General features: G+C 36.2%; 1 long non-coding RNA gene across 3 annotated transcripts in view; it reads left to right on the plus strand.

Annotated features, from left to right (window-relative positions):
• Positions 1-26873, plus strand: part of LOC121095272 — a 192353-nt gene that overhangs the window by 122086 nt on the left and 43394 nt on the right. The gene's annotated exons all lie outside the window — the stretch shown is intronic.

Consider the following 26873-nt stretch of genomic DNA (forward strand, 5'->3'; position numbering starts at 1 on the left):
TTTTTTTTTTTATTTTGAAGATTGATGTGGATGATGTTTGGTAGTAATTGCAAATTTACTTTTTGATTTTTATCTACGAACCTCACGTTGTGCAAATTACGTAAAGAAATAAGACTTGTGTCAACATTGTGACGCATTTTGTGCCATAAGACTTCAGTTTTAATGGTAAAGCTTTTGCTACGAACCTGAAAGTCATGCTGAGCCAAAATACAAAGTGATGCAGGACTCTTCTAATTTCAATAAAAGATAAATAGTAGCGTTCTTAATTGCTTCTACTTACAGTAGGCAGAAAACTTTGCCTTTCTTTAGATAACTGAAACTTGCTTTCACAAATGGCATTTGGCTAGTTCTTTTTGATCTTTTGGGTACTTTTAGATCAAAAATATTTAAAAAATGGACCTCCTATTCAGATGAAAGATCACAAGACATCACTTGCTATTAGAATGAAAGATAAACTAGTTAATGGTGGTGTTGCTGCTAGCATTAAGTCAATAACAGTAATTTACAGGTGGCTATAAGCAACAGCTGGATTTGGTTTAACTAGATTGTTGTAGCTCTTCCCTTGGTAGTATTACCCTTAGAGAACTCACAGGTTTGCTTCTCTGGTCCTCCTTCAAGGACTAGTATTTCTGGTGTTTTGTTTATAATATCTTGCAAATATTTAGTCTTTGAGTGTCTCTATATTTCCTAAATGTGCTTGAAGACTGGTAAGACCGAGGTATCTAAAGGTATTGGCTATCAGTAGTTCTTGGGGAGCTGTGTTGGTAAGAGGTAGGTTACCTGTATTTTGGGTAGTTTTGTTTTTTGTTGAATCAAGTAACTGTAATCCTTTGTTAAACATAATGGTTTAATTACTAGTAACAACTGTTGTATGTTTACAACAAAGTACCAAGTTTAATATTGGTTATATTGGCTCTTTCAAAACATGCCTTTTGCAATGTAAGGCCACTGTTTATACAAGATCTTCTTCACAGTGCTTTGAATATGAATTGTTATACTCTAATTATGCAATGTGATCCTAGGGTCACTACAAAGTATTTAACTTCTTTTAAGTACAATGAAGAAACTTCACTTATCCCAACTGAATATCCATGCTTTTAGCCGCAGATAAAAGTATATAAATATTAAGCGAAAAATCTCTTCTTGCAGAACACAGACATTTGTTTTAGAAAGCTATCTGCAGTCAAGATAGCCTTTAAGCACTGAATGCTTGGCTTTCTATGTATCTCTTCCTACCAAAAGTGGAGTTAAGCAGTCTAAAAAATTTCCCCAAATTAAATTAAATATAAGAAAAATAGATTTCATACTAAAATAACATTGTTTTAATGTTGGATATTTGACATTAAATAGCAATGATAACTAAACCTTCTGCAGTTACCTCTGTTATGGGAGGTACTAAGTGATTTAAATTCTTTTTTGCTGCAGTTTTTCACTAGATTTTGATAAATACTAATGCACTCTGTTAAATGGCTGTCATGTTCCACTCTGTAATTTGTAGAACACTTTCAGTGTCTGAAAGGTGATGTAAGAAATAAGAAAAGTGATTTTATTGATCCTTTGTGATTTGAAAAGCTGTTCAACTTCCAAACAGCAATAAAATTTGCCTTCCTTTATGAAATAACATGGAAAACTGTTGTAAGCACAAATGAGGTATGAATGGTGTGTTAACAGAGGAAACTATCTCTCTCTGTCCTTAGAATCTTTTTCAGGAGTTGGACTAGGTCAATAAAGTGAAGATTATGATCACTGCTCCTCCTGAGAAGTTTAACTGGTTTTTATAAAACTTTGGTTAGCTGCAGTGCTCAGCACATTTTTGTAGATTCTTGTAAAACTTTGACTTACTGAGAAGGGAAGGGAGCTGTGTCTCTAGAAGGAGGTTCAGCTGTCCAGACATAGGTGTTTAAGGTAATCTTTAGGTGTTGAGGGATATACCACCAGGCTTCCAGCTGCTTCACATTACTGCAGATCTCCTGTGTTGTATCTATGAGAACTACGCGGACCCTTTGAGTACATTAGCAATCTTAAATACCAGCAAGTGTCTATTTTTAAGCTGTTGATTCCTACCCTAAATGCTTCCTTTTCCAGCTTAGTGTTTTGGAGGAATGTGCATTTCACAACTGTCATTCTTAGTTTTCCTGTTTTGTTTTCTGAGAAACAGTCACACTTACATGGTGAGCCACAGCATGGAGTCAGCCCCATATTGAAAGAAAACAGATTCTAAAGGATGCTGTAGGAAGAGACTTACGAAAAGGGCTAAGTTTCACAGAATGTGGTTGGATCTCAAGTTTGTCTGTTTGCAATAATTTTTCACAATTAGACTTTCTTTCACTATTTTTGCTGATTGAAGGCTGCAGTCAGCCCCTTTCTTACCTGCACATGTTTAGCCAGCGACATGTTATCCTGTGATACTGATAGTAAAGGCAAGAAGTACATGAGCTATTTTCAGGGTTTTTTGGTGACCTATCTCAGTGCTCTCAGCAAGTCCTTGGTATCTTTGGGGAAGTCTTATTCAGTGCTCTTTCTAATGTTGTTTTTTTTCAATGCATCTCATACTTTTACCAGTTTACATGATGCCTATAAGATGTGAAAACCTGAACATCATGGTTGAATCCCTGAGTTTCCCTGAGCGAAAGATGAAAAACTCACCCAGTCCGGCAAATACTGTTGAGGAAAAAATCCTTCCTACATTACAAGTATTGCACCAAATAGACCAAAATACAATCATAAATTAGTTGCTAGACATGGAGGGTTCAAGTTTCTGGGAAGACATGGCTTTTAGAATGAGGATGAGTAGAGATGTGAGATGTAGGACTGATTTATATGCTTCCCTCGGTGCACAAGAACTAATGACTTAAAATAACTAATGGCCACTAATTTCTTTCCCATCCTTATTGTCATCCTCACTTTTCACGTATGGGAAACAGCAAATCCATTGTCTCCTTTCACTCAAAAGCTTCTTTGAAGGATGCTTGTAGAAAGGCATTCCATAGTATTATATTTGCCTGGATCAAAATAATAACTTAATGTTTTGGTTGTTACCTGGTAGAAATATAATTTAGATGATGTCTGACATTCTTATGATATTACATGTTGGGACCAACTAGGGATGTAAGAGAATGCTCTTGTTATATCAGCTGTAACAGGTATGTGCTGTCCTAGCAGTACATTCCATTTGTGAATAGTCCCTTTGAAAGGCACTAGTGGCACTTCTAATATTAATTACCTGGTTTAATACAGTTTTGGTTTTGGGCCTTATTGGATCACTTTGCTTCCATAAGTAAGCTTGATTTCACAAGTTTCTAAATATTTTGTCTTCAATCCAGATATGCATTTAAGTGTGCTCCAAGTTAAGTACATGCTAGGTACAAGCATTCTTGGATCTGAGTCAGAATGCTTATGACCTTGTCATATTTAATACTAAGGCAGACATGTCTGGGGGAGTTGGTTTCATTTTAATTTTTCTGAATCACTTGGACAAATTCAGTTATTACATTTTTATAAGACTTATTAGTGTTGGAAAATGACTAAGGAATATACCCCTGAGGAGATGGAAATGTTTTCCTACTGCCATCAACGACAGAGCTATGAATTGGTATGGTTTGTAATGGCTAAGCAAATGATTGACCTTGATTCTTTATACACTGTATATTAAATTCCAAGTGGGCAAAACATAGGTAAAAGTAATTGTCTACATATGTATTGTAAACTGATTCCTCCATGAAGACAGATGAGAATGTATTTTACAAAAAATAATGCATTATAATTATTTTAAAAATCTATTTTTACATAGGCTATTTAGACTGTACGATCTGCATTTAAGAACTCTATATTCATTTCGAGTACCCCTCAGATTTCCATTTGTGAAAACTCCTCTATAAAAATCCAATCTTTTTCACTGTTGCAATAATTTTCCATGATCTATCTGCCATGTAAGTGTTCTAAAGGTTAAAGCTTTGAATTGGTGACAAATTAGCTTTCATTATCTGCTTTAGTCACATCTTGACAAAATTATTCTAATAGCTGTATCTGCTGCAGATACAGCTCTAGCTCTCCGGTCCTCACAGAGAGGAGATGTTATGTATCCATCTGAAAATGAAAGGGAGGTGTAATAAACATCACATTCCCATTTTCAGAAAGCATTTGAAGATGTTTGTTTACATTAGTGTACCAATTTGAGCAGCTTACCTTTATTTAAATGGAATAAGGAGTGGGGGGTGGGTGGGGGGTGGGGAAGACTGTAGCAGCCGACAAAGCATGGTGACCCAGCTTGTCACCCAGTGACCTGTGAGAAGGAAATAATGAACTGTGAGTAGCTGTCATCTTAACTGTTTCTGACAGTTTGGCTATGGGCACATCTGTGTTAGTTGCATGGAAAGGCCTTTGTTGTTTTCCCACTAGTGACTTTGCAGACCGCTGTGGGGTTTGCTGGCTGCCCTGCTCTTACACTTCCCCTCCTTTTTTAGTAGTAAGAGCAGCTGCCACTGATAGAGCTGACATTTTCTTTTAATGATTTACTTGGCATTTATACCATTAAAAACAAGAAGTTAATGTGAAATAGAACTTCTGGTTATTATAAATGAAAATATGCTCTATATTCGTGTAAGGCCCGTTGTAAGCGCGCCTATGATAACACTGTATTTTCTACATAACTTGCAGCAGTGTTCAAGGGCTGTTGGTACCCTTCCTTCCTAATATCTTTTCGTACTTCACTATTTTGAGTGAATTATCAAGTTTACTGGTAATAACATCTTAAATAAGCCACTGTACAATGCAACTAGGCAGCTTTGCATGGTTAAATGATATATTACAAAACAGCCAACCAACCCCGAACCCCCTCTCCCCCTCCCTTGCTTATTTAGTACTATAGGAAGCAATTGCTTCCCTTTCCAGATTGACCCAAGCATATGGGTCTTTTCTGGTACCGTAGTGCTAAATCTTCGATCACTTTGCTCACACTACTATTAGCATTTTCAGCTCGCAGACTGTTAAATATAGGCACATTTTCTCTCATAATAGAGTTCCTAGCTGATTTGTGGAAGGTGATTGTTAAGAAAAACTTGAAATCATGGCTAAAATGAATGACTAACTCAATAACTTATAAAGTGTAAAGCTATCTGTTTTAACAAACTGTAAATATTTTATGCGGTTGACATACCTTATTGCTTTTATGTTATAATATGCTTGAAGTAGGCTATTAGAAATTGCTTTGCAGGAATTGAATATTAAGAACTTCACTCACCAGAATGAAAGTACAGCACACAGAAGCTGAAATCTTTTTGGTTTCCTGTTGTAGGTTTTGGGGAGCTTATATTGGTCTTCTCATACTTATGCACCTTTGCTCCTTCTTCTTAGGTGCTTCACGTCTCAAGTTCAAGCTGTACTTGACAGTCCTCACATACAAGGGAAAAGAAATCTGTATTTTAAATCTGAGGACACAGATTTATGATTTGGTCCCTTTGGGGGCTGTAGTACAGCATGCAACATGATGTAGAATACAGGTCACCATCTCTTGCCTAATTGTATGGCAACAGAGCCATGAGATATACATAACAGGGAGTCCCATTGCCCCTTTTTTGCTACATCACCGGTGCAATCCTCTATCCTCACTTATTTAAAAGTGGTGCAAGGACATGTGGTGAACAGGAGATGTGCAAATACAGCACGATTCTCTAGTGTCATATATAGTTCAGAGAAGCATTGTAGGTGCCTTCTGAATCTGTTTACACCATGTGTAATGTGAAATAAGTAAAAAAACAAGCAAAAGCCTGAAACCCAATACTTCCTTGAATGTGGGTGTCATTGTTCTGACCGCAATGAGATCCCAGTTTCCTGAGGATGTAGAAAAACTTGTGTATTCTTCCAGTAGATATGCAATCCCTTTATGTACATAAAGCAAACGAGGGTTACAGAGGATGCCAGCACAGAGAGAGGAGGTGACCTGTGGGTTTGTTAGCAGTGACTGGTGGAGTTAGGGGGCTCCAAGGGGATGCTTTAGTTCCCTGTCTGATACGTGCTGGACCAGTGCATCTCTGTCATTAAAGATTCTCTCATACCTCCATGTAGTGTGTCTCCTGGGTATGACGAAAGGGTCAGCATGCCTTGTACTCCATCCCAGCTGTGTAACTCCTTCACCAGGGCAGCACACTTGCAACTAAACTAACGATTTAATACTTTTTTTTTTTTTTTAATTGGTTATGGCTAGGTAAATATGCAGGCCGATCCACAGAAGACTTGCCGTTTATGGCATTTCTCTGTATTGTATGAAGCAGTTAATCAGTTCCACACCTCTACATTAAGCTATTCAGCTCTAAAATAATTTGTGAAAAGAAGGTGAACGTATTGACAAAGACCTGAAATTATACATTATTTTTCCTGGTGGAACCAAATGAAAGCTGTACCACTTAGAGCTTTTTTTCAAACTCCCTGAGGTCTCTTCTTTCTCTTATTAAATGTTAATGCCATAGAGAAACTTAAATATTGATTGAAGCCATGAAGTTTCGCAGGCACATCTATCAGATTCTAGAACTTGCTTATTCTTTGCAGAGACATTGCCAAGCTATCATATTTATATATATCCGTATGCTTTTATGACAGCTTTGCTAGGTTAAAGGTGTTTTCTCACTAAAGTATTGTTTAAAAGTAATAATTTTATATTAATACATATTACAAAGTTGCAGAGATGGTATACTCCAATATTTTTTTTCAAGAAAATGTTATTGTTTTTGTTTGTGCCACTTGCAAAAGCAAAATACACAAGCGAAGCCTTCATCACTGAGTGTAAAGGCAAAAAATAGGCCTGTGGATCCTAGGACTCTAGCCTGAAACTTTCCAGGATTCAAATCCCTCATTGCAGAAGTGACTAATTTGGGATTTTTTAATTGGAGAAAAAGGTTTCCAATTCACCAGTCCTCTGACTATGTTCATCCTCTACAAAAAGATTTAATGAGAACCACTTAAAAAAAAAAAATCCATCCCCTGTGAGTTATTTTTGTCTTTTCTAAGGTAAAATTCAGAACCATTACTGCAAGCTACCTGGCAAATTATCTTCTCAAGGGTCTCTCTTTGATTAGTACAGTCTTGGTTGCTTGGGTTTAGATTTTCAGGTTTTCTCTGGTTCTAAGGGCTAAACTTGATTTTAGGGAGAGATTTGCTGTGTGAAGTACGCTGACCTGGAAGAAGGATGTGGGCTGCGTGTAGAACCCAGCACAGCCAGGAAGCACAGGGACCCTGTTGGGAACTGATGGTCTTTGCAACTCCTATTGAGTTTGGGCTGCGCACAATTTTTGTTGCGAGTTAAGAATGAGGAGGTCTGTTAGATTTGTCATATGTCTGTCAAAAACTCTATTTCAGCAAAGAATTGACTATTAAATGCACGTTTTGACAGGTTCATTTGGAAGCCATATCCCTTCTTTTTCAGAACTTTTGAACTCTCAAACCAAAATATTATTTAATAGACTTATGGAAACAAAAAATGTATTTTAATATGATGGCTTAATATGATCAATAAATAATTATGTAGATACATTTGAAGGGAAAATGAATATAACTTCTATTTGCTGGCTAGATGGACACTCACAACTTTTGTTACTTATAATAGTTGTCTTCTTAATAAGACACTCATAATTAACCACCTATAAAATATCAGCTGTTAGAAAAGTGATAAATTGATCTTAAATTCCCGAGACAGTGCAACAACTACTTTAAGTCAGTTTTGGAGGATTTAAAGAAAATGAAAGTCTTCAATGAAAAATTTATAAGGACACATTTTTTTTCAGAAAAACTGGCAAATTTCTACATTATATGTGAATGTATGTTTTCATATAAAATGCTAGCTTTACATTTTCCTCATATTTTAAAGAAAATTAAAAAATGAAGAAGGTAGAATATGAGATGCTATAAAAATCTGGAGAGTAAAATCACACAAATATGTAATATTTAAGAAAATGCCTTGCATATGCAATTCACTGGTTTTTACAGGATACAGTTTACCCACAGATAAGTGTATGAGCCTACATAAAATAAAATATGACTTGATTAAGTAACAACCCAATTTTTAAATGTTCAAACTATTTTTCATGGCAATTCTGTACAGAGTTCAATCATGTTCACTGTCACTAGATTAAGAGATAATTTACTTGAATTGTATGAAGCGCTCTACTTTTCAAATTAGCTTAAAATAGGCAAGGAAATTCCCCAAAGTTGGCTTTTATAGGTAGGTTATGCTTGAAAGCATACGCTTATCTTCATCCAGGTTCCTGTATTTATTGAGTGCTTATTATCAACTGATAATAAAAACAAACTGAATGAGTTAATGAACTTGAATGAGCAAGACCACAGCAGGAATTGAGTCACTGACAACTTAACTATGGTAAGCAAAGGTTGCTGCTTTTTTTACCGCTTAACATGTTGGAATAGGAGACAGAAGGAAAAAAACAGTTTCCTAGACAGACAATGTGTGTCAGGTATAAATCGAGCCACTGCTGTAATCCTTTCCCATTTGTCAAAATTGTAAGGGACATGCTGTTTTTCCTTTGGTGATTATGGAACAGAAATAAGCTCAGAAACAACCTAACAGTGGTCTGGTCCTGTCCTGTGTGAGTTACAGCCTCTTAGCCCATGCCAGTCAAGTTTAATGACTTTGGTTTTCTTTCCTCACCCTGTTCTTGGATTTGAGACACTTAATTGACTGATAACAGCAATATCAAGTTCTTTAGCTGCATGTAAAGCAACCCCACTTTTCAAAAAAGAAAAACAACCCACTCTTTTGAAGATATAGAGAGGGCATAGAAAATACTGGAGAAATCTAACTAGGAAGAACGATAGGATGTATAGAATACATAAGAACAAAATAAACAAGAGCAGTGCACAAGCACTCTCCTGAGGTTTTTCTCATAAGTAGTAGTTCTTGAGAGTTGTTTTTTGGGTGTGGGTGTGTGTTGGTTTTGCTGGTTTTGTGTGGTTTGTGGGCATTTGGGGTGTTTTGTGGTTGGTTTGGGTTTTTTTTCAGGATATGTTTATTTCTGGGTAAAGTGATATACAGGAGTGAAGAGAGAAAGGGAAGCGTGTTTCATCTTAGCTGATATTTTGAAGTAATTATATATCATAATCAAAATTTAATTAATGGAGGTTACAGGTGAGCATTTATTCTAAATTACAGGACAAAGTAATTGATATTAGGTTGAATAATAGTTACATAATCATTGCTTCTAGCTAAAAATAGGTATATCTGGAAGTCACAGTGAATCTTGTATCTGAGCAATTGGGCTGAATTTCTTTTGAGATCGGCTTTTAAATGCAGTAGATGAGGTGGTGTGGGTTTTGGTTGTTTTGTTTACTTTTTTTCCCTTTTTTTGTAGTACATGAAAATCCTGAGACTTAAGGTTAAGAAATGTTAGAAAAAATTTCTCAGTGACTCTGAAATGGTGAGAGATCTGGTATATTTGTAATACAGTATGTGACAAAAGAATTTTCTAAGAAAGATTTCTGCCAGTAATCCTCATGTTGGTGAAAAGTCTTAGGATATTAAAACGGAGAAATGTAGTTTTACTTACTTATCTCATTATAGTGAGCATACAACTGTCTGACAAAGACAAAACTCACAAACACATAACCAATCTCTCCCACTCCCAAAGACAAGAAAACCAGTTCTGTGTGCTGCGGGAGCACAACTCCAGGCTTCTGCAACAATAATAGAGATGAGTTTGTACTCGTGTGCTGCTCCCTGCTCCTCTAGCTATCTGCAGAGGATGGAAATGGCTGTGAATGGCAAGAAACAGGGAGGTGAGCAAGAAGGACAACCGATGACAGATGGAGATGTTCCTCCATGCCACGAGTGGTCTACTCTTTTCCATTCGTAGTCATACAATGACGGAAGTTAAAGATGAGAAAGATGTAACTGGTCATATTAAAAATCTTTCAACAAGGATAAGGCTGTTTCCTACAGTATCTTGTGCATTACCTAATACAATTTTAAGGGACTGAAGGAATGAGACTTCTATCATTTCCCTAGGGGAGGGTGTGTGCTCGCGTCTTTTCTACAGTATAATAGTAATCTTCTCTGTTAGGAATATTTTTTCTGACATTCAGCCAAAAAATCACTCCCTTTGTACTACATAGGTTTGCAGCTTACCCGTATTTTTGATGGGAATTTATCCTGCTTGGTTCAATGGTGAAGCTTAGTTATCATACGTGGTTACTTTGCTGGCCTATTTAAGCGAGAAATGCATCTTTCTAAATTCCCTGCGTTACTTTGACTCACCTCAGTCCCAGGGGAATCTTAAGAAAAAGTTTGTTTTCTGAAATATTGTAACCACCTCTTTTTATGTACTCCAACTTCCATGCCTTTATTTAGTCTTTTTTATGCTATAAACTCATTTTGAGAGGTGATTCTGGCACTTAAGAGCCTTAACATCACGTGCTTTTTTGGTTAAGCTTATGCTCAGGTTTCCAAACGTGCTTGGGAAATGTAGGATCCAAAATTCAGTGCTTAGAAGTGGCTTCAAGACTCCTATGCACCATTAATGAGCTTTCAATAGGGCCAATATAAGGTCTTAAATATTTATATTCTACTCAAAGTGAAAGGTAAATAAGTACCGACGGATACTTGTATCATCTCCTCTTAATGACTGGGCCAATATATTATTGTTCTAATGCAGTTAATAACCTCTTTATGTTAACAGAAAAAAGTCCAGTTAATCTAAAGCTTGTTCTAAACCCATCTTGTTTTTCTATCAATATTACTTCACGTGAGAGTAGTGTATCTACTAGGACAGTACTCCTAGTACAAATGGATTTATATCAACTAACTTAAGCTTTGTGTCAACATAGTCATGCTTTTTTTCTTTTTCCCCCACCCTCAAGTAAATATTTATACTCACAAAACTGTATTTTCTGTTTAAATTTCATCTGTGTTTACCAAAGATCCTGCCTTTTCTCATTTTTGAGTGACTACGCTGGCAGGACTTTGTAGTGTAGATGTGGTCTTACAGATCACAGGGATCACTGTACAATGGATAGAGAGATCTCAGTAGCGCTTGTCTGATGGTGACCACGTATTGAGTCATGTTATTACTCATAATGCTTTTTTCACTCAAAAATACTCATAAAGTCAGTGGGCAGGGTTTTTTTTGATAGTTTCATTTTTCAGAACTCTAAAAATTTGTCAGTACTACATAGAATAAAATTGTAAGTTTCTCTTCCTTCTATAAAATATTTTCATCAACTTTCTTTAGGGATTTCAACATTTCTTTGTTGTTGGTTAGCATCATTACAGCTGTTTATAAATGTGCTAAAGATTAATTTGTGCTTGCAGATGCACTTTTATTTGGCTGTTAGAATACGGAATTGCATTAAAAAGTTAGTGTGGTATTTTTAGAAATAAAAAAGTCCAAAAGCCCAATACTAAAGGGCTTGCCCATTTACAAAGTTAGCTATTAAATTAAGTAAGCGTGTGTGTATGTTGGCATTTCTGGGTGTATGGGTGAGGCTGCATATTTACAAGTGGCAGGCCTGTAGACGTTTGTTGCCGTAGGTGGCTTGATCAGGGGTGCAGATGGGTTGGGGTGGAAACAAGCCACAACCCCCCCAGCCACAACCCCCCCAACCCCAACCCAAAACTGCCCTGGGGATGCTCAGAATCCTGCAAGTTCTGGTTCTTCAGCTGCTGATTCCCTGTATGTTGTCACTCTGGAGGTGATGGCATAGGGATCAGGCTTTGCAGCTCTGCAAAAGGAATGTGCATTTGCAGACTCCTACATCTTTATAAGCAAGCAAAGGATTTGTGAATTTAAATTAGAATCTTCTAATGCAGATTTTTTTTTTTTTTTTTAATCTGGTTGCTCACTTCCAAGGTATTCTAGCAGGTATGGGGAAGTGCACATCTTACAGGGTGTAACTTCTATTTATGTCTTCAAAACTCTTTCCACTTGAGGAAAAACCTGCAATGTAACATTAAAGACAACCAGTAAGGCATTTTCAAAATATAATTATGGCACCTGAAAAGGACTGTAAATTTTTCAGGAAACATAGAAAATCCAGATTCAAATCATAAAAGACATCCCTTGTAAGGGGCATATGTCTGTTTCTGTTGATCAAATTAATTTAGTCTTTCCTAAAACATATCAGTAAGAATAATTGGTGTATTTCCTACTTAATGTATTTCGTCCATCTATTTTTCTTCTTTCAGCTTAATAATACGGACTCCAAAATAATGTTTGCTTTCAGATAAGCTTTGGTCTTAATCTCACTGAAACAATTCATTTTTAGATACCTTTCACCACACAAATAATTTTCTTAAACTGAACCACTTGTTCACTAATAACCCACTGCCAACATGAAGACAACAACTTATAAGTTTTAAAACGTTGCTTCTAATCTGATTCAACCTCCCCAAATAAATTTTACTTAATTTTTACTCACTTATAAACCTTGATTTGTGTTAGTCACACATTTAAATAGGGTAGATTATATATTTTCTAATTATTCTAATATGAATTGATAGAGACATGCAACTAATAAGAGAAATACTTTTTTCCTTTGCCAGACCTCCATAAATCTTGAAGATGGATGTAAACCATATTTTTATTAGCTAAACAAGAAAACTATCAGAACTTCAGCTTTTTTTTCTGAAATCTATGGCAGTCATTTTAAAAATACATTTTTCGCAGTGGAGCTTTTATTCTTTTTTTCATTTGACTTTGCCAGTAGGGACCTCTGTTCAGCATTTCATCCAAAGAAGACCCCTTTGACAGTGTGGCTGCTCTTCCCCTACAAGCGCTGTGCCTCCGTGTCAGCGCTGAATTAGAGACTAAGTTTTTATGTTGTCCTTCAACCCCTGACCTTCTGGCCTGGAGGCAAGAACATGACTAGCACAGCTATGCTGAAACAGAAAGCAGAGAGCAAACAAAGATGAAGCACCATGGAATCAGTAAAAACTAACTATTTCTGTACATTTTCCTCTTCTAAAAAGAAGGGGGGGAAAAAGGCAAACCCTGCTTTCTTTTCTCTTGAAGCTTGAGTCTGTCTTTAGGCAGCTTTGGCTTGTTCACTGACCCAGGAACAAGTACCATCACCCTATTAGCACCCTGAGCGTGAGATAACCATACCACGACACTCTCTCGCACTACAGTGTATACATATGTTTTGAGGCAGATGAAGATAATGAATTTGGATTATTGAGGGGTTGGTGGTGTTTCTTCATGGTGACAGTTATGATTATTCCAGTCCATTAAAAAGATTTTTTTAAAAAAATACTAATCTTGTGTGTTATACATAATGAATCCACAGCAGAAATAATTCAAAAGAATATTACAGTGCTTTGTGTTAAAATATAGACGTTTCAATTTGCTTTCTGTTGTTGAAATGAACCATTACAGGGATTTATCAGTATAATGAAGGTAGTGTGGACTTTTCAAAACCCAAGAAAAGTTTTACTCTGACTTTCTTCAAAAAGTATAATCTTTCAGTAACTACAACACTGTATGTCAAGTTATTCCACAGGTTAATCAGGGGTTTGTTAACAAGTGTTCCTTTCTTTGTCCTGAGACCTGTAAGAGCACGCTGAATCTGATGACCTCCTACTTCTTATTCTATTCTATTTCTACTGAAATAGATGGCCAACAGTCAGGCTGTCAGCTCTTAGTCCCTTTTCCATGCTCATCCACTAAATTTCCATCATTCTCCCTGCTTTCTCTTTCTAAACTGAAGAATCACATTCTACTGTTCTTTGCCTAGAAAGCACCACACATCTTGGATCACATTTGTTGCACCTCTTCACTGTTGTTTTTTTTCTAGTTTTTCCCCTACATTCTTTTTCATATGGCAAGAACCAGAACTTCTTGTGGTTTTTTTCAGGATGCTGATTCTTCATGGGTTCAACAGTGGTATAGAGATATGTAGTTTTGGTTCAATGGTCCTTTTCTAATAATGCTTAAAATATGATGTGCTGTCCTGACACTGATCTGCTGCGTAGATGAGATTTCCATAAGTCTGACTTTTATTGCAATATCTTGTTCTTCAGCAGGCAACTGAAGTTAAATAATTGCAAAAGCTGTAGACAACCCAGTAAGGTAATATTCTACAGCAAAAAACAAAATACTTTTAGGGTTTTTAAGTCTTTAACATACAAAGATTTGGTCTAAGGATAATAGAGTTTGGTAAAAACTGCAAAAGAAGTATCTTTGTGCTATCTACTTATAACTGTGATGGCTGTGATAAGCAGAGGTGTGCTAGTAGAAGCTAGGAGAGGGGTAGGATGAGACATTGTCCTTATGAATAATTATAGAATCATGGAATGGTTTGGGTTGGAAGGGACCTTAATGATCATCTAGTCCCACCCCCCTGCCATGGGCAGGGACACCTTCCACCAGCCCAGGCTGCTCCCAGCCCCGTCCAGCCTGGCCCTGAGCACTGCCAGGGATGGGGCACCCACAGCTGCTCTGGGCAGCCTGTGCCAGCGCCTCACCGCTCACAGGGAAGGGTTTCTTCTTTCTATATCAAATCTAAATCTGTCCTCTTTCAGTTTAAAGCCATTTCCCCTTGTCCTGTCACTACAGGCCCTTGTAAAAAGCCCCTCTCCAGCTTTCCTGTAGCCCCCCTTTAGGTACTGGAAGATGCTGTAAGGTCTGTCTTCTCTTCTCCAGGCTGAACAATCCCAACTCTCTCAGCCTGTCTTCACAAGAGAGGTGCTCCAGCCCTCTGGTCATCTTCATGGCCCTCCTCTGGACTCGCCCACACAGGTCCGTGCCCTTATTATGTTGGAGGTGCCAGAGCTGAACACCGTTCTCCAGGTGGGGTTTTATGAGAGCAGAGCAGAGGGGCAGAATCACCCCCCTTGACCTGCTGGCCACGCTTCTTTTGATGCAGCCCAGGACACAGTTGGCTTTCTGGGCTGCCAGGGCACACTGCTGGAAGTATTCCTTTCTAGTTGCAGCCTCTCAAAGAGACTGCTCCAGCCCTTGTTGTTTTGGAAATACTTCAGATAAGCACCAGCAGATTTACAGGACGAGCAGAGCAATATTCTGGAATCCGAATCCTCCAGCACATCTAAAGTGCCAGAAAAATTATAAGATATGTAAGATAAGGAAGCAATATTTAAGTAATCAAAATATCTAGACTAAACTTAACGTTGCTGTCTTTCAACTGATTGGGAAGGATTTTTCTTGCTATAAAGGAGTAAGGTTAAAATTGGTTATATAAAATAAAGGAGCTGAAGATTGCAATTCAGATTCAGCCTTAGTTTCCTAACTTTAATTTTTTTAATTGTGTGGTCTTATTTTCCAAAATATTTGTTTTTCATAGATTGTGGATGACATTTTAAAGCGACATATGAACCTTGCAAGAATTTAGTTTTATTCTAATAAAATTACACCCAAAGACCTCAGACTTTTTCTTTTCACTCTAGCCTACTTTGGTACCACAAAGCTGTTGTAAAGCTGGTGGATTTGGTTCTTGAGGTGTCCCCAGCACTACTGGGATGCTGGATGCTTGCTTCATGACTGCTCTGGCATTTTATTTCTGTTCTGTGGTATGACTTGACTGAACATAAGGGACTGGGCATAGATCTTGATTGAAACTGAAAAGTGGCAGCAAGATGGAGAAGGATGAGGCCCTTTTTAATTTCTAAGTCTATGTCTCCCTTTCAGCAATAAGCAATAGTAAGCAAGCTAATAATACTGGGTGCTTAAATGCTTCCAATAGCTTTCAGTCAGGGTTAATGCAGCAGGACATATTTTCTCCCAAACATGGAAAGATTCAATTCTTGGGGCATTCCCTTCCTTCTTCCCTGATTTTTGTATCAAGTGTGCTTATTTTGTTTATTGCAATATATTTGTAGTAGAATGAGTTTTTTCTTAGAATTTTATTTCAAAATCTGGAAGAATTTTTACTCATCCTCCCTCTAATCCCATGATTTTGGAGAACAGGAGGTTGGGATGAGTGAGAAGCAGGAAAAGGAAGGCTTCTATTTCACAAGGCCCTAGTTTTTAATATATAGAGAAATCGTGATGAGGAAAAAATTATTTCCTGCTAGATTATGTAATTTCAAAACTGAGATCTATCAGTCATTTTATAAAGACATTTATTAAATTAAGCAGTGCTAATTAGATGCAAAAGAACACAGTAACAGGAATACAAGAAATGTTCCTCTTCACATATATTTATAAAGATCAGAACAATGTAATTGTCTGAGGAAGAAAAGCAACATATTTAGTGCTTTCTGCAGTTTTGTACCTAGATGCATATTGGATTAATATTGGATTTTAATATGATTTCAAATTCTTTTTAATTTCTTAAATTAATTTCCAGAGAAGACATTCCTTTCACCTTTGGTGAAATATGCTTTTTAAAGACCCCTATATATATATATGTTTTAAAGAAGTTCAAATATGTTAAAAAAAAACCCTTAGTTTAATGTTTGAATAGATGCAGCACTCGTACGTGTACTTAAAAAGAAACAGTTTTTTAAAATTACTTCTGAGACACTAAAAAAATAATCTAATGCTTGTTAGTTGTTTTTTTTTTTTTTTTGCTTCTTCATTTGCTTTGTTTAAAGAACCACTCTATTTTCCATTGCAGTGTTTTCTTCATTCAGACAGGTAATTTCCTGGAATGCCACAATACCTTGCACAGGTTCTGTCTGGTTACTTTCAGTGAAAATTCTATGTATCGTATAATCTTCTTATTTAAAATGTTGATGGAAATGGTTTGCTCAACTGTTATGACCTTTATCCTTATGAAATGTATAGTGTCTAAATGATTAATCTGAAGCCACATCCATTCTGCTTGTTTTCTACTGTACATTGTAGCAATATAAATGCCTGAAGAAGTATGAGCATTCCCCTACTAATCATCATTTAAAATGTAAAATACATAAAATATGCACACTCTGAGATTACTTTTTAAGGCACTTAGTCTTCTTTTTTTTTTTTTTTTTTTTTTTTCCCTAGGAAAAATATAGAAAAATCTAATTCCTTACTGCATTTTCCTTAAAAACTCAGTACACTTTATTACTTTCAAGCTTAATTGGAAATAATGTGTAGCCAAGATAGATTTTTGTGCATGACAGAAAAATAAAATAGATTAGAAAGAAAATCACCTAGGAAATATTCCATGTTCATTTTGTTCCAGTGTGGTTGAATACTTAGATTACAATAATAGTTCAGGATTTAATGGCAACTCCATAAAAATAATTGTATAAACAGGTTGGGTTCTAGGAATTTTTTTTTTTTTTACTATAAGCAAGGTAATCTTGAACCTGCAAAATCTTACTAACCTTACTACTGATCTGTGGGCTTTATATTGCAAGATTCTCAGCATCATTTCTTTTTCAAATATAGTAAAACCTTTATGCATCCATTTAACTGAATGGCCCAAATGTTTGATTTTTAGGGAGACTTCTTTGACACACACGTTTGCTTTGCTTAATGGTGCCTGTTTGCTCAGTATCGAGCACTCTGTGGGACTGCTATCTGCGATTGTCAGAGTACAGAACTGTAGTGTAGAGGGAGACCCAAAATATGGGGAACTTTTAACTGCAGGAAACATGCCTGGTTCATACTCTTTTCTCTTTTATTTGCCTTTGCTCGTGCACCCTTATCTGCCCAATTTATAAGTCAGGGGAGCCCCAGGTTACTACTTCTGTTATGATGCTGATGAGGCTTTTTGTTATGGAATGTCAGGAGTTTTGGATCACCCTACTGCATAGTAAATGTTTCTGTCTTTGCTAATTAAGCAGGTTTTTATACATTTATATTGGGTATTTGATGGATTTAACTTTCTATTCGTAGCACTGTCGGCAGAATGTCTGCTGTAGGGCTGAGAATACCCTAACTTTTGATTTGTAAGAGCAAGCTTAAAAGCTGCCCTTTTCCTAAGTACTGGTAGAACTAAATAGTTTTTGATATGTCCACAGCAGAAGCTAACTAGAGCTTTTCTGTTAACACCTGACAAATGTGGTCGGTAATCCTTCTGTAAGAGATGCAGCCTCCCAATATTTTCCTTCTTCATAATGGGCTCATTGGTGTGTCAAATGGCTATGGAAGCTGGAAGGAGGGAATTGCATTTTACACTTTTAATACATAATACATCATCATACTATGTTATAATTTTGTTTTGCTTAAGTTCATCAGAACCCAGGTAAAAATAACTGCGTTCGGAAGTAGTTTCCTCTGCTTAACAGACTCCAAGGGTGGAATCTCTAAATGAGTTTCTTCCCCCCCTCAAGCAAACACCCAGCCCTTCACGTTAGTCCCATTAACGTTCGGTAATAAGTTAGTCTTCCAATATCAGTAAGACGATGCGGGCCTGATGGAAGTTAAATGTCCCTAAATCCTATGAATTGATCTGCAGGAGCTGTTTTCCACATGAACGGTGCCTTCAGCCAGGCGTACATCCGCGGAGCAGCGGAGGTCAGGGTGAGGAAGGAGGAGCGGGCTTGGCGGCACACATGCACTCTATTCCTGACAGTGTCTTGCTTCAGCAAAGGCAAGTGAAGCGCGCACACCATGCTCAGTGGCATTTCCAAATGCAGCTCAGCTGGGGGCCTCTGCTTATTGCATCAGTGGCACATACTGAGAAAAAAAGGAAATACATAATTTTGTCAAAGTAGTAGATCACAATCTCCCCCTCCTCCTTCAAAATCATCACCGGCACACACTAATAGCTCTAATAGATACAGATTTTATGCATATTTCAGTCACAGCAGTATTTCTAATGCATATGTGAAAGGGTCCTTAATTTATGTCTACCAACTGTGTGGTGCCCTTCTTTTGGGTAATGTCATCATCCTAATGGTGTTTCTATTATACTCAAAGGTAGCAAATGAGGCTTATTGCAGGAAGGTAATTGATTTTCACTGAGTGAAAATGTAAATAGCCATAAGAAATCCTATGAAAGACAAGCAGTTCAGAATTGCCAGAAAAAAAAGACACATTCATATACATTCCTTATTGGTGTTAGTACCTGTAAAATGTTTCTTATTATAAGAAACTCACAATGACTGTGTTTCACGTTATTTTATTTCAAATTGAAATAAAAATTGGAGAATTTAGATGATTTTGTCTTTACCAGTTTGACTGTGCATTTGATGAAAATTACCATCCTGTTCAGTAAGGGTGCTTCATTTTGTCAGGTTTCTCTCAAGTGGAAGTGAATAAAATTCCTGATATAGACATGTAAAGAAAAATTGTTCTTTGGGATTTCAGTAGTAAGAGGTAGTCATTTCAGGCACCCTCTTTGTGGATTGGCAGTGTGAGCTCTCCTTTGCATCTTGAAGGGTTATTGGGGATGGCGTGGTTTACTCAGACCTCAGGATTCCAGAAAAATGCATGAGTTAAAAAGAAAACATGCCCTTCGTGTTCTGGCTGCATCACAGCCACCGTTTTAGGGAATTGTTTTGGGTCAGCAAAAAATAGCCACCTGTGGTTACAGCCTTTCTGTATATTTTGCAAAGTGGATAGGCTGTGGGGTTTTTTCCTCTCAGAATATTGTCTTCCCATTATTTTTGCTATCCACAGTGTGCTCCTGACTGCCAAAGTGATACCTGCTATGAAGGGCAAAGCTGATTAGATGCACATTTATCTCCTTTCAATATTGCACTGAGAGTTTAAAGTTCTGTGTGTTTTATGATCAAGGACTGATGGCAATGGGTTATTTTTCTCCCATGAATAAACTGATTTTCAAATCTTCCACTGAGTAAATGACCAGGAAATCCTGCATATTTTAATCCCTGCTGGTTCTATCCATTATCTCCTAAGTCATATTTCTGTCCCAGCATAATTGTTTGGAGCTTTTCTGCCATGTAATTATTATTTTCATAACGAAAACTCACTCATAATAAAAAGCCCTCACAAAATAAAGACTTGTGACAAAGCTCACAAGTAACTTATTTTGTTTAGAACTGGAACACTTCGGGCTTCCAACCTAATGAGTATTTATCCTTCCATAGTTTTCTGGGAGGAAAACAAAAAGCCCAATAGAGATTTCACTTAAACTGTGGAGTTGAGAATGCTCTGAGTTTTAATATGGAATAACAATACTGGTGTTAGTTGAGTGTAAAAGATCTTATGTTAAAAGGTCTTAGTTAAAGATGAAATTGCTGTTAATACTTCTAGCTTTAATTGGCCTCTGCATTTAGTATTTTTGTGTTCTGGTGTATATATACAAGCTTTGGAATGTGTGCAAGCACAAAGCAGTTCAGAAAGCTCTCTAATTTTGCAGTATCAGAAAGCAAAATTGTGTGGTTTTTAATGTCAAGTACCTGCCTCCAGTTTTATGCAACCCATTGCTTGACTCTTACTAGTACCTACAGGGCTTTAAAAAATAAATCTGTTGTTCTTACCAACAACTTTTCACCTTCTAAAAAAAATAAAAAAATTACTTCTTGACTTTCAGGAACCCTGTATAATTAAAGTATTGCAGTCTTAACTCTATATAGATTCAAACTGTAGTTTAACATCTTAGATGTACAAAGTAAATGTCTATTATTGCCTGTTTCAATCTGATATTAATCTATGAAGTTTGCAAACCAAAATAACATCCATGAATGTTGCTTAAATTTTCATATGTGGTCTTACTGAAGCAGCGCAGCAGATTTGGTGCTTTTTAGAAGTTTTTCACAGTAAGTCTATTCTTTCTCTGAAATAGATCTGCATGCTGTCTGATACACTTGGTTATGCTGCACTTGATAATCTTTTAATTTGTAGGTCTTGATTAAAAAGTAAAAAAGCTTTTTACAAAAATATATAAAAGGAAACAGGGAAATTAATTGGAATTGCACGTTCCGTGTCCATAGTTGGGGTAGTGTGGCCTGTTCAGGCAGCTCTCTGCTAATAAAACTATGGACGTATTGAATACAGAACAAAAGGAAAACTTCTATGCAGAAACATTCCACTGTTGAGCAGAGGAAAATGACTTGGCTAAGTGAATATTTAGCAAAATGTTAGATCTGTCCAGTCATTACATAAATATATGGCTGTATTATATAGCCGTAGGTTTCATTGCTCTAATTATTGCAGTCTACTAATAAAGTCCAGCATCTTGTATATGTTTTCTTCTTAAAACTGAAAGAATAGCTGCTGGTGTATAATTCTATAGGGGAGATTTGGTTCTGGAAACTTGAATACTGGTTAATTGAGAGATTTGAAACTTGAATCCAAATGCTTTTTAAAAATCATGCCATTTTGTTGTTTGACACTAATTTTCTACCCAGCATGTATTAGCAATGACTGAAATTAGCTCCCAGTGAATTGTAGTTAAGCTATTTTACGCCATCTGTGAAGAATTTCTGATGGCAGTACTATCTGTTGTGAGGGCTTTTGATGCTGTTATTGGGGGTATTTTTTTGCTTTTTCCTTTTTTTTTTTTTTTAATTTAATTTTCTGAGTATTTAGAGCTCATGGAAGGTGAAGTTGGCAGCCTGGTAGACTTTCAGCTTCACAATAGCAACACATTCCTGGAGTTTTCATCGTACGGGTCTTAGCCCTGACCTGGAGATACAGGCTTAGACTCTAACCTGGTACTAACTCTTAGTTTTGCTGAACTCAACTAATTCACTGAACTGGCATTTTATACCACATGAGGGTTTGGCGACCACTTCGAAGTGGGAAGTGGGCTTTACAAGTTCATGGGTGAACTAACCCGCCATCAGTGCGGGTTAGTTGCCTTTGACTTTTGTGGGACCAGGTTTTCACCCCTCACAACCTCCCTACGGACCTGTTTGCAGTAACAAGAGTGTCAATACTGCCAGGTTTGGTGGCAGGTTTCATGATACAAGTCTTCACTAGGAATTGCACTGAATCTATTTATCTCACTAAATGTATTCTTTATACTTAACTGCCATTTCCCAGGTAGTATTAAAGTACTTCTTGAGTATTAAAGAGCATGTGAAATAAATAACCAGAACCAGATTGCTGCTAGGTTGGTAGTTGCATGCTTGCCTTTTGTAAATTTTTTCCCCCCAGACTTAGGCTTCAGAAGTTTACCATTTCTATAAAATCTACATGTGCTAAAATAGCATCTACTAGATGATACTTAGTGTGCACACATTTTGAACCATGTTGCATACTATGATCTAATAATTCTCTAATGGATATGGAAAATATCCCTATTGTGTGGAAAAGAGGGATGATTCTTTGAGCTTTGGACATGCTGGGTTTTCTCTCAGGAATTTGAATCTGAAACATTGCAGTATAAAAATACAAAAGTTCTGTGTTTTCAGATCACGACCTGTATCAGGCAAATGAATGTACAGTGGTAAGATAAAGGCACTATTTGACCTTCTCCACCATTCTCCACCCCTTATAAAGAAAATAAATTATGGTGGCTAGTTAGTATTCATAGGAAGCCACCAAAGAGATGATTTCCCTTAGAATAAATATGATTGAATTAGAAATGCACAGTACTGATACCCTGACCTCAAGTTAAATGGATTCCTTATTTATAAAAATGTACTTAGATATACTTTTCTGTTAGTCTGTTAATTGTGTCCGTATATTAAGTAAATGTAATTCAATTCCAAACTTAATTGAAAGGTTTTATATAAGAAGATGAAAGGGAAATGGCAGTTCATTCAGACTTTTGAAGAAACTAATCAGAATACTCTGAAAATTGATGCACATTTGCATTTTAAAATATGAAATGTGTCTGCTTTTTATAGAGTAGAACTATTATTTTTAGGACTTTAATTAAAAAATGATTGCAGATTATTTTAAACTTCTGTAAGGAATTAGGGTTAAGCTTTGGCAGTGCTGTTTCTTTAATATTGTTCTGCAGTTAACATTTCTAAGCTCTGAAACAACTGATAAAGTAGTTGAAATAAGTAAATAAGTAATAAAAAGCACATCAAAGTAGTTATGATGAGACAGCCAGATGGCAGAGAATTGCAGTTCTTGCTGTAATTTTATCAAAATTACTATTGTCATGGCATGTTAGTTTTCATAAGAATTTGTACAGTCACTGATCTTATACAGACAAATTAATTTCAGGTTCTCTCATGTGTAGTCACATAACAGCTATACTTGAGCACGCACAAAGGAAAATTAAATAATCATAGTCACATAAACTTGAAAAGCGGCACAATTTAAGTTTACTATTCCATAACGCCTTGGGATCAGTAATCATTTTTCTTATGGTAGACTCAATTTGATCTACAGCAGTTCTGCCATTATATAGTTTCTGCTGCATTTAATCTTCATTAGGAGAAGATATAGTATCATCTAATAGGGTGGAATTAGTAGTAATGCACAAGCATTGTAATAATTCCTACGAGTTATATCATTTCATGGAGTTTCATACTTTTTCCTCTCTCATAAAGCTACTAGGATTAAGTAATTGAACCATTTAAGTTTCATAAATATGTTATCATTACATGTTCTCTTCTTCGGTCAAGGATACCCTGTGTCCTATATAGGCTTGCAGAGGAGAAAAAATTGGTAATTGCATACAGTGAGCTCGTAATCTGATTTTGAGCTGAGTCCCGGGTAGGATAACGGCAGGCTGGAGCCTGTTTTTCCCACCACCATGCAGCTCAATGGAGGAAGCCCCATGGCAGACCATGAGAGGATTCCTCTCCTTAACCTGGGCTTTTTAGGCAACTGGGTTTTCCTACTCTTGCTACGTTTTCCATGTGAAACCCCCTCCATTAAGAAATTATGGGTAAAACCTTTATGTAGGCATACAGCATGTAATATAGTTTTAAAGACAGTGTGACTGCATAGATGTCTTTGTACCTTTAGTCAATTTAAGGCACAACTTAAGACTACCAGATTTTTTTGAGTTGCTGGTCCTGAGGCTTTGGAACTAATAATTTATAATCACAGATAATTTATATCTGTGTTGGAACATGATTGGTTCAATAAAAAAAAAGCTGAAAATCTTTACAGAGAAATAATCAGGCTGATGGTAATAGACCTTTACGGTGCTGGAAGCTCGTCAGCTTTCTTAGTAATGCCATTAAAACCAGGAGAAGTAGGGGAAACTAAAATCTCAGTTACAGTTTTACTTTGGTGAAATTTTATTTACAACAATTATCCTGAAGTTTTAAGTAAATTATCTGAAATATATTTTCATTGTAGTGGAATTACTAAATTAAGACTTTTGACTGTCTGACATTTGCCAAACAAAAGTTAGTTTTTAATGCATATACTCCTTATTTTTATCACTGTCTAACAAGTATAAATGCATCTTGGTGCAAGGATCACTTGTTTGATGTGACGGTCATAGCATTGGCCCAGAAGGTAGCACTGATGAATAAAAATTGCAAGTGACTCGGTATCGATTATGGTGTGCTGACAGTATGAAGATACAAATGAATCTGCCTTGGAAATCCATGTGGTGTTGGTTCTGGCTTTTCCAGTTGTATTTTTGGCTAACTCCTATTCCCATTGCTTCAGAGACATTATCTACAGAGATTATTGGTGGTTTTTTGAGGCTTTACTGTACAAAAGGAAATTATTAAGAGCATTAGCAGGTCCCATAGAGAATTATAATTAAAAAAACCAAGAAAACAAACCCACTCCAAGTAAGCATGAAATATTAACAAAAATAAAAAATGTGGTTATCAACAAATTATTCCTCACAGCATTAACATTTGAAATGTATAAGAAATCTCTATATATATATATAAATGTAGACATATTTGAAGGCATAAGAATATATACATGTGTACGAATACATGCCTTTACATTTTTTATTCACTTATATAAAATGAGAAAATGTTAGTCTGTTAGAATAACTGTGTAAAAGGATAATAAAATAATGAGTATAAAATCAGTGTAAGGGTGCAAATTTAATGCTGTTCTTTGAGTAGGTTTCTTTTTCCATACCTGTGAAGCTCCCTAATTAGAAAACCTTCTACCTATGCAAACAGCAAAATTGGGTTCTGAGATTTGTGCCTATGGTTGTCACTGATGTAAAAATGTAAGCTATAAGATGATATTTTAATCACTTTATTTTAATTTTTTTACTTTCTATTGGCCATTTAGTGAATGTGTCATCACAAGAATGTGGCAAAATACAATGGAAGCATATTGGAAAATCAGATTATTTCTACATAAACATTTTGTTAGCAACACATCTGAGAAAACACATTTGGCATGGGAAATAATTATTCATATAATTCTAAGAGCAATTGCAATTTTTTCAGGGCAGGTTTTTTCATTTAGTCTGTGGCTGACTTGTGGAACTGTCCAAGCAACAGAAGTTCTGCTGGACCACTATAGTACTGCAGATCTGGATTGTGCTGCTGCCCAAGGTACCAAACTGCAGGAAATTTATATATCTCAACTTAAACTGAAGCTAAAGAATTGGCTACTGAATGGATTTTCCCACTGCTACAGGCTGAAATAGCCGTTATGGAAAGCAGCTTTATTTGTCACATGCTTGCGCAGGTTTTATTCTACTTGTGGCACGTTAATGATGTGGATATGGTTTCCAGTCTGTAGATCACCTGCAACTTAACAAGTGCAGAGAGAGGAAAAATTATTTGCTTCCATTTTTAAAGCTCACAAGCAAACTTAGAATGAGTGAATGTTATTGTAATTCTTCTTGAATATCAGTTCCAACAATATATTAATTTTGATGAGCTGATGGTATGTTTTCTTGAGATTCTCACCAATAAATAGAAGGCTGAAATTATACTGTAAAATGAAGCTACGTTCAGTCACACATTAATCTCACGTATGTTTATGAAAAAAACCCACCCAGAAATCATCTAACAGGAATGACAATGATCCGATAAGATTATTTTAATTTAAAATAGTAACAATAAATACGCAAAACCTACAACCACAATGGAAGTAAATCCCTGCTTGAGAAATCTACACAAAAGTTGAGAACTAGCATTGAAACACCTGGAGGGAGGGCAGGTCGGAAGAGAAAAAGGAAAAATTAAGCAAGTAATAACACGAGCAGCTGGAGACAAAAAAGAGAAACAAAATAGCAGTTGATGAGAGAAAGAAAAGAAAAAAAAAAAAGACATTTTGTGGAAAACCCATTATTACCAAGAAGCAGTTTTCAATGTAGCTAAAAATTATGTTTAACAACAAAACCAAAACTTAATTCATTAAATACCCAAAAGCCATGAACCATGTCTCTGGGAGGCTGGTGAAAATACTTTTAATCCTATACTTTTTCCTGTTAAGTTGTGTGAAATTGAAATAGTATTTATTTCAAACAAATGCTTATGAAACAAATTTATTTCAAACAAATGCTTATCTGTTGTTTCATGGCTGGGTTATTGGTAATAATGGAAATTAAACATCAGCGAACAGATAGTTTTAGTATATGGGACAGTGTCCTCAGTGTGTTCATGGATCCTGATTCAATAAACCTTTGCTTGTATAATCAAGACAAATATACAGGACGTTTTAATCTATAATAATTTATCTATATTTTTAACAATTAATAATTGAGCTCATGAATATGATCTAAAAATTTAGACGTAGGAACTGTAATGTGACTGACTTTTACCTCATCCCAAATATTCCTCAAGAAGTCACAGAAGATCCATATTTGAACATTACAGCATTATGTTTTACAGATATCTGCTTTGTGTTGATATAGATGTTTAGTAGTTTAACTACTACTGTTAAAGCCTAATATACCACTTCTGTCTTCTGTTCTCTGCATTGATGTGTGGTTGCTCTGAGACTGAGGGTCTGTATAGTTTTGCCTTCTTTAAGGGTAAGATTGCAGGGCATTGCCACTGCGTTTGAAATAAGCTGAAGCAAACTTAGTAATAGGGTAGAGCATATCTGATGTACTTTAACAGATCTGAAGCAGATATCTCCTGCTATTTCCAATTGAGTGACTCTTCATGGAGAATCTGTCCACCTTTTAAGACTTCTCAGGGAAGTCTCTTGGTGATTCTTTTCATTTGA

Source organism: Falco naumanni, chromosome 10 (assembly GCF_017639655.2).
Source record: "Falco naumanni isolate bFalNau1 chromosome 10, bFalNau1.pat, whole genome shotgun sequence".
Classification (NCBI taxonomy): Eukaryota; Metazoa; Chordata; class Aves; order Falconiformes; family Falconidae; genus Falco; species Falco naumanni.